Below are 13521 nucleotides of genomic sequence, written 5' to 3' on the forward strand. Positions count from 1 at the left end.
CATGTGTTGAGAAATGGAAGAAAATTTTAATGAACAGTTGGGGTATAAAAAAATCAATTTTATACTCTGATAGAATATTATCTTTATAATAAGTTCAGAACTTTAAATTCTAAATACAAAGCCCCATATTACCTGAATTAAAGAGAAGTAGTTGCAATAACTTATCTTCTGATCCTCCAGAACATGCCATTAGTGGATGAAAAAAGCCCATTTGTTTACCAAGTGAGTCCTGTTACCTTTCCTGTAATGATAAAATTCTCCCACCTGACCTGTATCATTACTTCACTGAGTTTTGGTGAGCTAAAATTACTTCCATTGCTAAAAATGTCGTCATTTTCCCTGGAGTGGAATTAAAATGCCTATAGCAAAAAAATTGCAAAGGTATACAAGGAAGAATAAAGGAAGGATACAAAGTCACTCATTTTAGAACTTGTAAGGGAGCCCTAGGATCTTGGATTTGCAGTCAGATGCCTGGAAACATAAGTAATCATAATCCACAGGGGGAAAACAGGAGCAAGCAGTCTTTTGTGGATGCCACAAAGGAAAATCTTGTAAGAAGTAGATTCTTTCATGATTTTTCCACTCTCAGAATCTGAAAGCTAAGTCAGGAATTAATGGTTTGTATTTGCTTATGTATGTCAGCAGCGGCTTATTTAATAAGCACTTTGACAAGAATAAAAGAGTAGCGAGTACATATTCTCAGAACAACAAATTAGCTTAAACCAGATTTTTTATTTATTGGAGGCCTTTGTTTTTCACTACAGAAATATTTGACTCATGCAGCTGATTTTTTTCAATACAGGGAAGAAGCACTCCTTTGTAAAAACATGTCATGTCATTCAAGAGTACATATTATGTATGACAAATGGACCGTGTCTCTGTATACAAAACATCCATGTTTTTTTCAGACAAAATCTGAATAGACATTGCCACTGATTTCCTTTCAACAATAAGGCATCCTGCTTTGTATGGCACAACAATTGTGAGTGATGGTGAGTCCAAGCCTTTTGTCAGGTACAGCAGCCTAAATTCTGGATTGGTTTAGTGACACGTCAGAGTAACTGAGAGCTGTGTTCAGTTTATCGTGCTTCTGTTTCTCAGAGCTTCCCGTATCTCATGAGCCTTTGAAAACCTCCTTGAATTGTTTTCTGAAGAAAATGTTGCTGTGGAAATGTAAGAGTCTATGAAGGCATATTAGATATGTCCTTGTGAGGGATTGCACAAACAAAAGAACATAAATTCTTCCTGGAAACTGTATCCTGTTGGAATCAATTGTCTGATATTACAGAACCTTTTCTGTGATGACCTAAAACTGTGACTTATTTCTTTTATGGTAGAAAGTCACAAATTTTCTGTTGAACTATTTTTCATTCTATATTACAGTGAAGTTTCTTGATTAACAGCTTATTATTGTATTTATTGCAGTTTATCTTTTGTCCTGTGGGGGAAAAAATACATCTGTGATCCCTTCTTGCTTCTTCTAAAGCATATGGTTTTAGGTAAGCTGAAAGGGAAGAAGACACATATTAAATAAAAAAAAGTTGAATATGAAAATGTTCATTAGTAATCTTTTAAAGTGAGATAACAGGATGGTTTTCCTCTGTAGGAAATACCATAAAAGAATCTGTAAAAATTATCCGCTGAGAATGCAATCACATGATTCCCATGGGGAAGGAAAAGGCCTGGTTGTTTAAGGTCACAGTTCAAGGGACAGAGCAGTTGATTTCTGTATCCCATCGCATCTGAGAGCTTGAATTGCACTTATAAGACACTCTAAACTTATACCACAATCATAAGGTGTGGCTGCATGGTCAAACCACAAGACTAAGAAAAAGTACCAAGCATTTTTTATGTCAAATTTCTTCGAGGGAAAGCAAATTATTAATAATATAGTAATTATTTTTCCCCAAATTTCAGCTGAAATATATTGTTTTAAGGAGCAACATTTGTGCTGCTGGCTGTGACAGCACTCTCAGAGACAATTATCTCCACTTTTCCAAATGGAGCATGTTAAGAAAATAGTTCCAAGTGTCAGCATTACAAAAACCTGAAGAACTGTTCTTAAATAGTAGCAGTCTGTAAAAGAATTCGGAAAAAATATGGAAAGTATTTCACAAAATTTCCTCCAAATGGATTTTAGATTATACTGAATCTTCATTTAACTATTTATAAAATTTAAACTAAGGACAATGTGGTGTTGTCATCAGTTGATTAATAGTATAGAACATCTTCTTGAATAACAAAGTAAAATCATGATAGTATTTTCCCTATGAAATTTAGTGAACAAAATTAATATTTCCACTGAAAATAAACCAACATGTTCAGCATATCCATGGCTGGTGGACTGGATTTCATTTATAGGAAGTCTCTGGCACACGTTTTCCTGGACCAAAGAGCCATGATGATTATTTCTGGAACCCAGCAAAGAGAAGGCAAAGACCTGGGAGGACCACATTATCTCAGAGCATTGAACCCTCTGAAAGATGAAGTTCAATTCATGCTCATTCTCCTAACCTGGGACAAATTCCTATCTAAAACAAAAGAAAAAATATTTTATTATTAATTATTTATTTGGTATTTAAAACTTATTTATTTGATTATTAACAGTTTCTTTCTTGGCAGCATAAAATATTTATCAAGGCCTCTCAGAGCAAAGGAAACTCAGAGTAAGCTGTGAATTGAGATGGTCCATGCAGGAATAGTTTGAGTCCAGCCAACATATCTCAGACACTAAATGCCCATCTACACAGGCTCAAATCTGCAGTGAGCAGTGTCCTTTGCCACACAATCTCACCTTGCTCCCATTTCCTCTGAGTGGCTGCAAGGGATTGATGAAGAGAGGAAAGAAAAAAACCCACAACAACACTAACACCTGGAATGAAGGATGTTGAGGGGTCAGTTTGCGATGCAATGAGAAAGGTGGAGATCTTTCCTATGTAACTAGTGGGTCTGTCTGACAACAGGTACATTATTTTGCTGGTTTCAATTTTGTTTTTTGCATAATTGCTAAAACATTTTATTTAATTATCTTCTGCCAATTTCCTCTCTTTCACCCTGCATAAATGCTGTGGTTAAAGTAGCACCCAGGGTGCAGAACAGATTCTCAACTCCTTTGTCCATCTTGGAGGAAAGTTTTGATATCTTATTTGTTAGGCAAGCATTCTAAATTTTCTCCCCGACTGAAGGGACAGCAAAATAGTAGGCTGAAGTAGCCCAGATGATATTCAGAAGATGTATGAGAGAAGAAAATGGAAATAACAGTCTGAAAAACTCTAATTCCTCCATTCTGTGGATGACTTGGTTGTTAACACTGCAAGGGGACAACTGACACCATGGTGACACTCATGCACTTAAACACGTTACTGATGAGCTGACCCAGTGGGCACAGGGGAAAGGCATTAATATAGGGAAAGAATGGTGTGTAGAAGATGGTCAGGGAGGACCATTTTCATTCCTTCTGTCCAGCCTCTGGATCTGGTCTTTAAGCTCTTTGCCTCTGACCTTTGAGACTCAAATCACAATTGCTTAACTGTAGGAAAAACAGAATCATTAAGATGAAATATTTTTAACAGTGATCTAAGGAACAAAACACCACCAATGAGGAAGGACTTATCTAAAAATAAAATAATCAAACATCCTAGAATAACTTCCAGACTGTTCCATTTTATAAATGAGGACTACTGGCAGAATGTCTGCATCTCAGGGTGTGCTATTTACTAAATTAAACATCAGTAACATCTAGCCTGACAGAATATGAAGAAGAAAGCCCAAGCTGGAACACTTATTTGATATATTTTTCTACTTTATATTTTTTTTCTGTGGGTGATATTGGCAGCTTTCCTTGTTCTGAAAGGAAAATTTCCAAAAGTCACTCTTGCCCTGCCAGCACAATGTTTATATTCATGCTACAACTTGTTGGCACATAATACCAAGTACTCAGAATGATTATGCAGTATTGCATTTTTTCTTAATGAATGAGGCACATTCATAGAGGATTAATACTAACCTTTAATTCGTCTCCCAAAGTTATTTTTAATTTTATTTCTGCAAAATATAGAACATTTAGTTTTCACAGCAGGATTCCGCTTACATAACAATATCCATCTCAAATGAGAAATTTAGTATGAGACATTTGTATAGTTTCCCTTTATAATCAGTGATCTATCCATCTAAAAAGGCATATGAGGTGCATTTTCTTCCAACAGGTCCCATGCATCTCCAGTGTAGGTAGAGGAAGCAACTAGTTCTGAACTGCCAAAGTTGGGTGAGACAGATCCCTGCCAATGGCTGGGTAATCTGTACCAAGAGAAAGGTGCAACATACAAATTATATTCATTATCTCAGGAGAGGATGACTGATTTTCTTTCCTGAGGGTCATCAGTCTTTGTTGGGTAAATTCCTACTAAGCTAGAATTTAAGTGGGAAAAATCTTTTTTGAGTTAATGGAGCAGTTCCTCCTGAATTCAGCTAATTTTTCAGCTGACTGAAGAAGCAAAGGCCAGCAGAATCACTTTTCCAGAAATACAACCACTGAAGCATTAGCATTATATAGGGTGAAATTGCCTATGGAGTCTTTTTGGCACTTCACAACAAAAACAGTGTTTCCATCACCGAGTTTAGAGAATACCAATGTATAATTTTAGAAAACACATGCCTAGTCTGGATTTTTAGCTCCATAAATTACGTGAGCAATTATGTGAGCAATGGGCAAAGCTGATTGTCAGCTTCTTTCATGGCAGTTCAACAAAAGAAGTTATTCTACCTGGGAAATTAGAATATTTGGGGAATAATTTATGTCTAGATGCACAGAGGCAAAGTAAGTAGGCAGTGGTGTCCACCCTGCATTCTCTCTACTTCATCTATCTGAGTTGAAATGGGCATTCGGATGTGAAAACATAAATGGGTAGAACCAATTGGCCCTTTTTATGTTCATAAATAGTAGCCACCATGTATTTTCCTGATATCCATTCCCCTGTTCCTTTACAACCCTACAGAAGCTGATGACATAAACATATCCTTTTCCTAAACACTTGGGTTGTGTGTGATTTAACCTTTAACTCCCACTTATTGTAAAAGGTTAGATGTCAAATATTTCTTGCAAGCCTTTGGCAAGGGTTTGAATATGTTTTTGTCACTCTTCCCCTAAGTAATGTAGGCTGCAGTTGCAGAAGCATCATAGGAAGGTTTCCCTTCCCCCTATCCTTCTGGCCACTTCCTCCAAGCTCAAACAGGAAAGCAGGGACAATGCAGAGGGACCAGCCACGGGCTCGCATTAAATCTGCAATTACTTGAAATGTCACTTCCTGTTTTTGAAGCCCACAGAAGAATAAATTCCCGTCTGGGCTGTGCTGTGAAGCCGAGGGGCCCTGGCGTGTGCGCTGCGGGCGCTGCCGGGGCCGGGGGCAGCAGGAACACAGGGACGTGCCGCTCGGCCAAACACTCCAACGCTTCCAGAGGTGACAATCTATCGTCCTCTGGGGACTTATAAATGCTATTTGACCTGTGGAAATGGGATTTTTTTTTTTCCACTAAGACTGCTACTTTTCCCTTAGAAAAGAGCGTTTTGATGTGGAAGGCGTTTTATACGTATTAGAGGCCAATTTTCACTGCCAGTCTTTATGGAGTTTAATTTGTCAGAAGTCCCTGCCACTTTGTCCCCCAGAAACATCTGTATAACTCTTTTCAGTAGATCCTGCTGAAAAATAACCCACCACACACATTTCTCCCCCTTCTGTTTGGGGTGAATCCTTCCAGCTGTAAGCAGTATTTGGTCAGGTTTACCGAAATGACAGCCCAAAGTGGTCTTGAATGTAGGCTACAGAAAGGACAGGAATGGGTTAAGTCAATAGTAGCTTAAGAGAAAGCTACTTATAGAAAGAACTGTGGTGTTAGTGTAAAGGATATTTCAATTCTGTAAGCAGTATTCAAGCTGTTGGATAGGAATTTGCAGTAAGTTTTGGCATCACATGAATGCTTTCCCAACCGTATGTGTAGAGCAACTTCTGCTCTTTTGGAAAGTGCAGAAGAAAGCTCTGTGAAATACCTCACCCCTCTCAGAAACACGGCAAGGTGCACTGCCTTGTCTAGCTGATCATGCTTTGCCAGACTGAAATATACTTAATTCACAAAGCAACACACTTCAATGTTTAATTGTACCTCATGACCTAAGAACACCAGATCAGGCATAAAAGGGAAGCCAGTGCTGATGGTTTTGAAAGGCTGACAATGGAAAATGCATTGCCAAAGTGAGCAGATGTTGTGTAAAGTCAGAAACTGTTCTGTGAAGTAAGTATTGCCTACACTGTTTTCAGAGAAACACTACTTCAAGAAAATTGCATCAAGTTCTTCAGAACTATTTTAAAATGCTTTCTTCATGTTTTTCCTGGGGAACCCTATTGAAGCCAGAAATTTACCACAGTTTTTAATTTCTCACTTTTTTCTACATTTATGTTTACCATATTTTCTTGCTGCTTTTTTCTAAATAGTCAATAAAGAAGGAGAAAAAGCACAAGGATCAGATGAAAAATCTCAATTATTATGTTTTGGTTAGGGTTTGTTGGTGGGGGTGGTGTTAAACTGTGATTGTTTTTCTGATATCAAAATTAATCAAGGAAGAGGGGCTGGAAAGCTGTCTGATGGAAATGGAGTGTGAGAGACTGAAAAGTTAATGGTTAATGGCACAAAAGCCTTGCCTATTTGTGGACGTGGCAGGGTGCTTTGCTGAGCCCAGGTTTGCAGCCCCTGAGGAGGAGGTGGTGAGATTTTGGGCATGTAGAGGCAAGTCTCTGGTCCACACAAGAGAGAGGAGGTTCCAAGCCAGAAAAGAGGCAGACCCTGCAGAGAAGGGAGGTGCCTTTTATCACGCCAGCTGCCTTCGCTCACACAGACTCAGGCTCAGTTTTAAAACTCCCACTCTGCCTCCAGGGAAGGCCAGCCACATTCACAGGAGATACTCACAATCACAGGTTGGCCTGAGAACATTCTTCCTTCTGATGGAGCATAGTTGGCTTAACTATATCACTTTCAGAGGTCACTTTCATGTCATAGAAGGAGTCCTAAGCCACCAAAAACCCCCAAAGTGCCCCCAGATTCATCCTTCAGAACTTCTACCAGAGAATTGAAAGGTCCTCTCACCAGGGGGATTCCCCTTGCACTGGCATTCCCACCTAAACCTGAGCGTGTATTAACCCATTGGACTTTGTGCTCATGGGGTTCCCCTGCCCCTGATGGATTAAGACAGTGACCATCACTTTGGCCAATGAAATTGCTACCCTGAGTCTTGTCACTGGAGCCATGGGTGGTGAATGTATACATTTCTGCTCATTCTTCCTTTCTTCCTTTCTTCCTCTTCTTCAATATATTTCCTTAAGTGCTATTTTTATACTATTATATCACTAAGGATAACAACCAAAAGGGCTACATACCTGCTTTTCATTGCAACCAAGTTGTTCCAAAATAAACCCTACATATATGTATGTTTGTGTGTGTGTATATATATATATATATGTATATGTATATGTAAATGTATATTATTTATTTATTTATTTATTTATTTATATGTCTCTGTGTGTGTGTGTGTGTATGTGTGTGCATAAAATATATATTCCTGGATCAGCAATAGTGCGGCCAGCAGGACCTGGGCAGGGATTGTCCCCCTTGTCCTGGGCACTGGTTATGTTACACTTTCAACACTGTGCTCATTTCTGGGCCCCTCAATTAAAGAAATACAATTAAAGGAAGTGCTGGAGCAAGTCCAGAGAAGGGCAATGGAGCTGATGAAGGGTCTGGAGCACAGGTTTGATGAGGAGCAGCTGAGGGAGATGTTTAGCCTGGAAAAGAGGAGGAAAATCTAAAAGAAGAAAATCTATCAGAAAACCTCTCACTCTCTACCTGAAAGGAGGTTGTAGAAGGAGGGTAACATCATCAACTTGCTCCAGGTAGATTTACATTGGATATTATGAACAATTTCTTCATGGAAAGGTTTGTCAAGCATTGAAACAGGATGCTCAGGGAAGTGGTGGAGGTACCATCCCTGCAAATATTTATAAGACCTGTAGATGTGGTGCTAAGGGGCATGGCTTAGGGGTGAACTTGGCAGTGCTGTGTTAACAGATGGATTTGATGATCTTTCCCCACCAAAATGATTTTATGATTTCATAAAGCTTGCTACAAACCCAGTTTGGTTCCTGTTCCAAGAGAACCCAAATAAGAACATAAGAGATTCATTCCCCTAGGGCAAGAAGTTGAGAATTTTGCCCAACTCCTTGCATATCACCTGCCGGCTCCAGAAAAACCCAGCAAAGCACTTGCGAGAGCCTCAGAGCTGCCAAATTTCCAGAAAAGTTCCCTGATTCTCCAGGAACAGCTTGGACAGGCTGGTGACCTTGTGCTAAGGGGTGCGTTGAGGGGATGGTGAAGCAGGCAGGACCATGGCCTTGCAAAAACTGTCCCATCCCATGGAAAACAAACAAAATGGGCAGGGAAGGGAGCTGTGCATTTAGGAAACTGAGGCCTTCAAACACAAGCATCCTCCCATAACAATCCTTTCTCCAGTTGGATTGTTTTGCGGGTGACCAAGATAAAAAAGTGGGACTTCCATGTCCTCACAAGTGGGTCAGTCATGTAGGAATCACATTGGCACTGGAAGTCCAGGGCACTTTCTCCTTCACCAACAGTTCTGTCATTTAGGGGTTTCATCCCATGCTTAAATCAAATTTCTAAATACTAAGTCCTCCACACCACAAATGTTCTTAAAGAAAACTCTAAATTATATAGCACTGTAGAAATGCAGCTCATGCTGCATTCCACACCGTTATGCACTCCACACCGTTAGGCATTCATATTTTCATTTAATATTTTCTACCCTACTGTCATATTTTATTGCCCATTTTCAGATATATAGTTAATTCATTCTACCAGTACTCCTCTGATACTGTTAAGAATAAGGCTTTTTCCTGTAGAATAGATTTTCATGTCTTGGACATATACATGCTGGGAATTCAGAGTGAATAAAGCCTTACTTAAACACCTGTTTAGCTTGTGGCCATAAACATAAAATGAGATTAGAGGTGAATCTATCAGAAAACCCTCAATATTGTGTGCTTTTGCAATTAAAACCAGTCATTTAGAAATTCAAACAGAAGTCTTGAAGATATACTAATGGTGCACTTTTTTTTAATACTTTGGGGTTTTTTTAATACTTTGGGTTTTTTTACTTTTTTTTTAAATGGTATAATTTTCATGATCAAGGATTCCTCCCATATATATTGGAAAGGCTTTTTTCAAAGCCTGCATTGTTTCTTGCTAGCTCATCTGCTGGCTGGGGAGGCTCTCTGTTCTTAGACAAACTTACAATAAAGATCATATCAATGTTAGGGATGCCAAGTTTTTGACATTATTAGGTAGCTGGAGCCATGTGCTGCTGAGGGCTCTCAGGTCCACACCAAGCTGCAGAACCCCTGTGGCAGAGTTAAACTGGGCACCCTAGGGTTTGGACACTCCCTACACATTAGCTGGCAACCTAGTAAACTATAAGATTCATAAATTAAATTTGAACCCTCATCATGTTAGAAACTTCTGTTCCCATTACAAGATCCTTCATCTGTGGCCCTTCAGTTTTAAGGTCACTTATTTAGCCAGGATTCCAAACCAGTGGGAGATCTGAGGGACACCAATTCTTCCTGGTTTCTTTTGGGAAAAAGACTTGAATGGCCAAAAATGTTTTATGTTTTTCTATAAACACAGCTATTCCCTCTCTGAAGGGACTATAACAATTTCAAGAAAATTATATATGTATATTTCTAATTACAATAACTTCCTAGGGTCAAGAAATGCTAATTGACTTCTTCATGGCTTATATGTTTTTAGACCTCAGGGAAGTCTTCAGAATTCGGGGGTTTTGTTTGCTTGGTTGGTCTTGGGTTTGTTTGTGTTTATTTGGAGGGGTTTTTTTTGTTTGGTTTGGTTCAATTTTTTTGGTTTTTTTTTAATTTGTTTAGTTTCTTTTGTTTCATTTTGTTTTGTTTCATTTTTTTGTTTCTGTTATTGAGTAAAAATTTAAAATTAGCTAAGCCTTCAAAACAGATTAATTGATACCCTTAGATACAAAATATGATTGTGCTGAGTCCCAGTGGGTTACATAATTTTAGGTTGGAATCATTCAAGTGGTTCCCCAAAAATAGGTACTTAGAGCAATTAAAAATCAGACACACAACTACAACTAACAACTGGGAAACTCACAGGAGATATCTTTTGATATCTCCTGCACAAATTATTTCCACTAGAGAAAGACGTGGATTTTTAAGAAATGACGATTGGCAAAAAAAGTGTAAATATTAGATGGAAAAGCAAAGTTTTCACTCTAATTCTCACTATTTTTATTATAGTCTACATGTCTACAGGCTCCACTCATTTGCATAAGTGTCTTTGAAGGACTTTAGATCTTATTTCATTCATCATGTTTGGCTTTTTCAGACTCAGTAAGTCAACCTACACATATTTATAACTGGGAGTAAATGCAGAGATTTAAATTTAGCCAGCCATTCACCTCTGGGGATTTGGTCAAAACAGAGCTCATACTTTCAGACATTCCCTTGAGATTATAATATGACCACCCTTCAAAACCAAAGGATTTAGGAGACTTTGTGATTTAAGAGGCTTACTTCTAGTTTATAGGAATACAATTGATATCTGCAAGGAATGCTAATTTTACTGAGTACTTCCATGCTAGGAATCTGTAAGGCCAAACTCACTGTAACAATCACCATATTCTCACATTGGTTCTAAATAATGGATTTAAAACTATTCCTTTCCAATACACTGTCCCAAGTGCTGTCTAAATTAATAGCAAGTTTCAGTATAATCTCACTGTAATGTTCAGTTATCCTTTGATTTATGAAAATATTGGCATTCAGGAAGTCATTGAAAAATTACCTTTATTTCTGAGTACTCATCAAGATAAAGGTCTCAGCTCCTACTGTGAGCTGATTTATTAAAAGAAAAAAATTAATTAAATTCAGCATTTAATCTCAGATTTTATTGATTCAGCTTGGAAAATCTATATAAATAATCAGGTGGAAATAAATTTCTTTGTCCCTCACACCTCTGACTACATGAGATTTTCCTATTATTATTATAATACCAGGCCATTGTTTTTTAACCAATATCCCCAGTTAAAATGTATCCCTACCTTGATATTAAGAATATTTAATTTCCTTGTGGAGGCACAAAGATCAGTAATATTTTTGTGCTGTTTTGTATTGTTTTCAAGTGGATAGGAGCGGATTCTCAGATTTCAACATATTCTGGGGAATATCCAAGGCCAGTCATAAACTAGAAGATTATATGAATTCCATAAATTATTAAGGGTCATCATTGGCCAACCTTTCTTCTCATTTCCTTTTGAGAGGAATAATGACCTTGTTATGAAAACTTTCAAAAGCATAGGATTGTGAAGAATAGGCAGCCCAAATCTGTTTAATAAAGACAGATTAAAGTCCAGCTGCACTGTAATTTATGGGACAGTCTGAATAGTACTGAATAAGCATTTATATAAACAACGGTCAAGCACAGGAAACAACACAATTTCTGGAAATTTCAATTTGTTTGCCATTAGTTCATACTTGTATTAAACATGAAGTACCTTAAAAAATATAAAAGTGATATGAAACTTCTGCCAGTCAAAGTTGGCCTTCTAGGAATATGATTTGTCTATTTTGCAATATCTGTCACACAAAGAAATTAAAAATCAAACTCTAGCCAAAACTTTCTTTAAGAAATAACTGACCTTTCTACTTTATTTGGGCTGCTAGCTAGGTTATTCAGCAGTCCTTAACTCACTTGATAACTTACAGTAGAAAAAGCAGACAGCAAAACAGGAGTTATCAGCTAAGGCAAATTTTGAAAAGTTCCTGGCACGACAGAGTAGGATGAAGCCCTTGTGTGATGTAACTCAACATGGCTAAGTTGAAATTACCAGCAGAATAACTTTAGAGCTTGGCAAAGATCTAAAACAAATGTCTCAGAACACATGCAGCCTTTATGGAGACTCTAATAACGTAAACTTTCCATATAAAAGGGAATATCACAGAACCACAGAAAATGCTGAGTTGAAAGGGACCCATAAAGATTACGGAGTCCAAACCCTGTCCTGCACCAAGAGTCACACCCTGGGCCTGAGAGCATTGTCCAAACAGCCCTTGAACTGCATCAGGCTGGTGCTGTGACCACGGCCCTGGGGAGCTGCTCCACTGCCCAGCCACCCTCTGGGAGAAAAACCCTTTCCTGATATCCTGACTAAAGGTGCCCTAACGCAATTCAAGCCAGTTCCTCAGGTCCTGTCATTTGGTTCAGACCTGCATAAAATGGTTCACCTCCCTTTTTTCCCAGGCATCACAAACAGCTGCAGCACTTTAGTGGCCACTTGGAAGGGCTGAAGCTTCACACAGTCTAATTATGAAGCTGTTGCTGTTATTTTATGCCTATATTTTTACATGAAGGCACATTTCAGGCTTTGTCATTGTATCAGCTCATTCCTGTCTTGCCAGATTTCATTTCATCAATGTAACATGTAAATTACAGAGCCTTGCAGCCTGCTCATAGCAGTGTGTGTGGAGGTCTCTGTGAAATGAATGGGGTTTCCCAGGCTTTGAAGGGATGAGCAGAACAGTATAAAGAGATATCCTGCTGTAAAAGGGAATTTTTTTTTAAACATATTCTAAATACATATTCTATTTATTGTAAATTTTATTCCCTCAGTTCTGACATTGGTAATATTCTTCAGGAAACTAAGTGATGTCATTTCCTTTCTACAAGCAAGTTACATAAATGCTGGAATATAGCCACTTCAAACAGTGTTCAAACAGATGGCTGTGTGTATAAGTGCCAGAAAAGTGAGAGCAGCCACTTGCAGTAAAAAATGTTACCCCACACATGGTATAATGTTTATTTTATAACCTCTCTCATGGACTTACATTGCTCATTTTTCTAATTTTCCAGGCACAAATCCCTTTGGAATTAGCTGCAGAATACCAATATAAAATAAATTAAAATTATATAAATAAAATAACTTGGGCAGAACAAAGCTTAATGTCTCAATCGATACCAGTCAGAAAAGAGAACAGAATACAAGCAGATCTCAATATCAAACATTTCATTTATTTAGTTACTCCAGGACCGAATTTTGAGTATTAAACCAGTAAGACTTAAGAAAATCCTATTTGGTTCAAAGTATTCATAAAGCTTGGTAATTTAAGTAGAGGTGTGACAGCCAAATCCCTTGGACATGAACCCATATTTACCCTAAAAAAAAGAAAACCTGTACATAAGGCAGTGACCTAAAGCCAGATGCTGTACTCAGCACACACAGTGAGGAGGAGCAAACAGCAGTTTTGCTATTGGAAACACAGGCATAAAAACCCAGTATTACATGACTAACCTTCCCAGAGGAGCTCTCACAGCACTGTGAGCAGTGTTTCATGTCAGAAAGGAGAAGGGAGACAGCACAAAAGAAGGGACCATCCT

Source organism: Agelaius tricolor, unplaced genomic scaffold, assembly GCF_023055355.1.
Source record: "Agelaius tricolor isolate 1412-34295 unplaced genomic scaffold, bAgeTri1.0.p SCAF_4, whole genome shotgun sequence".
In the NCBI taxonomy this organism is placed as follows: Eukaryota; Metazoa; Chordata; class Aves; order Passeriformes; family Icteridae; genus Agelaius; species Agelaius tricolor.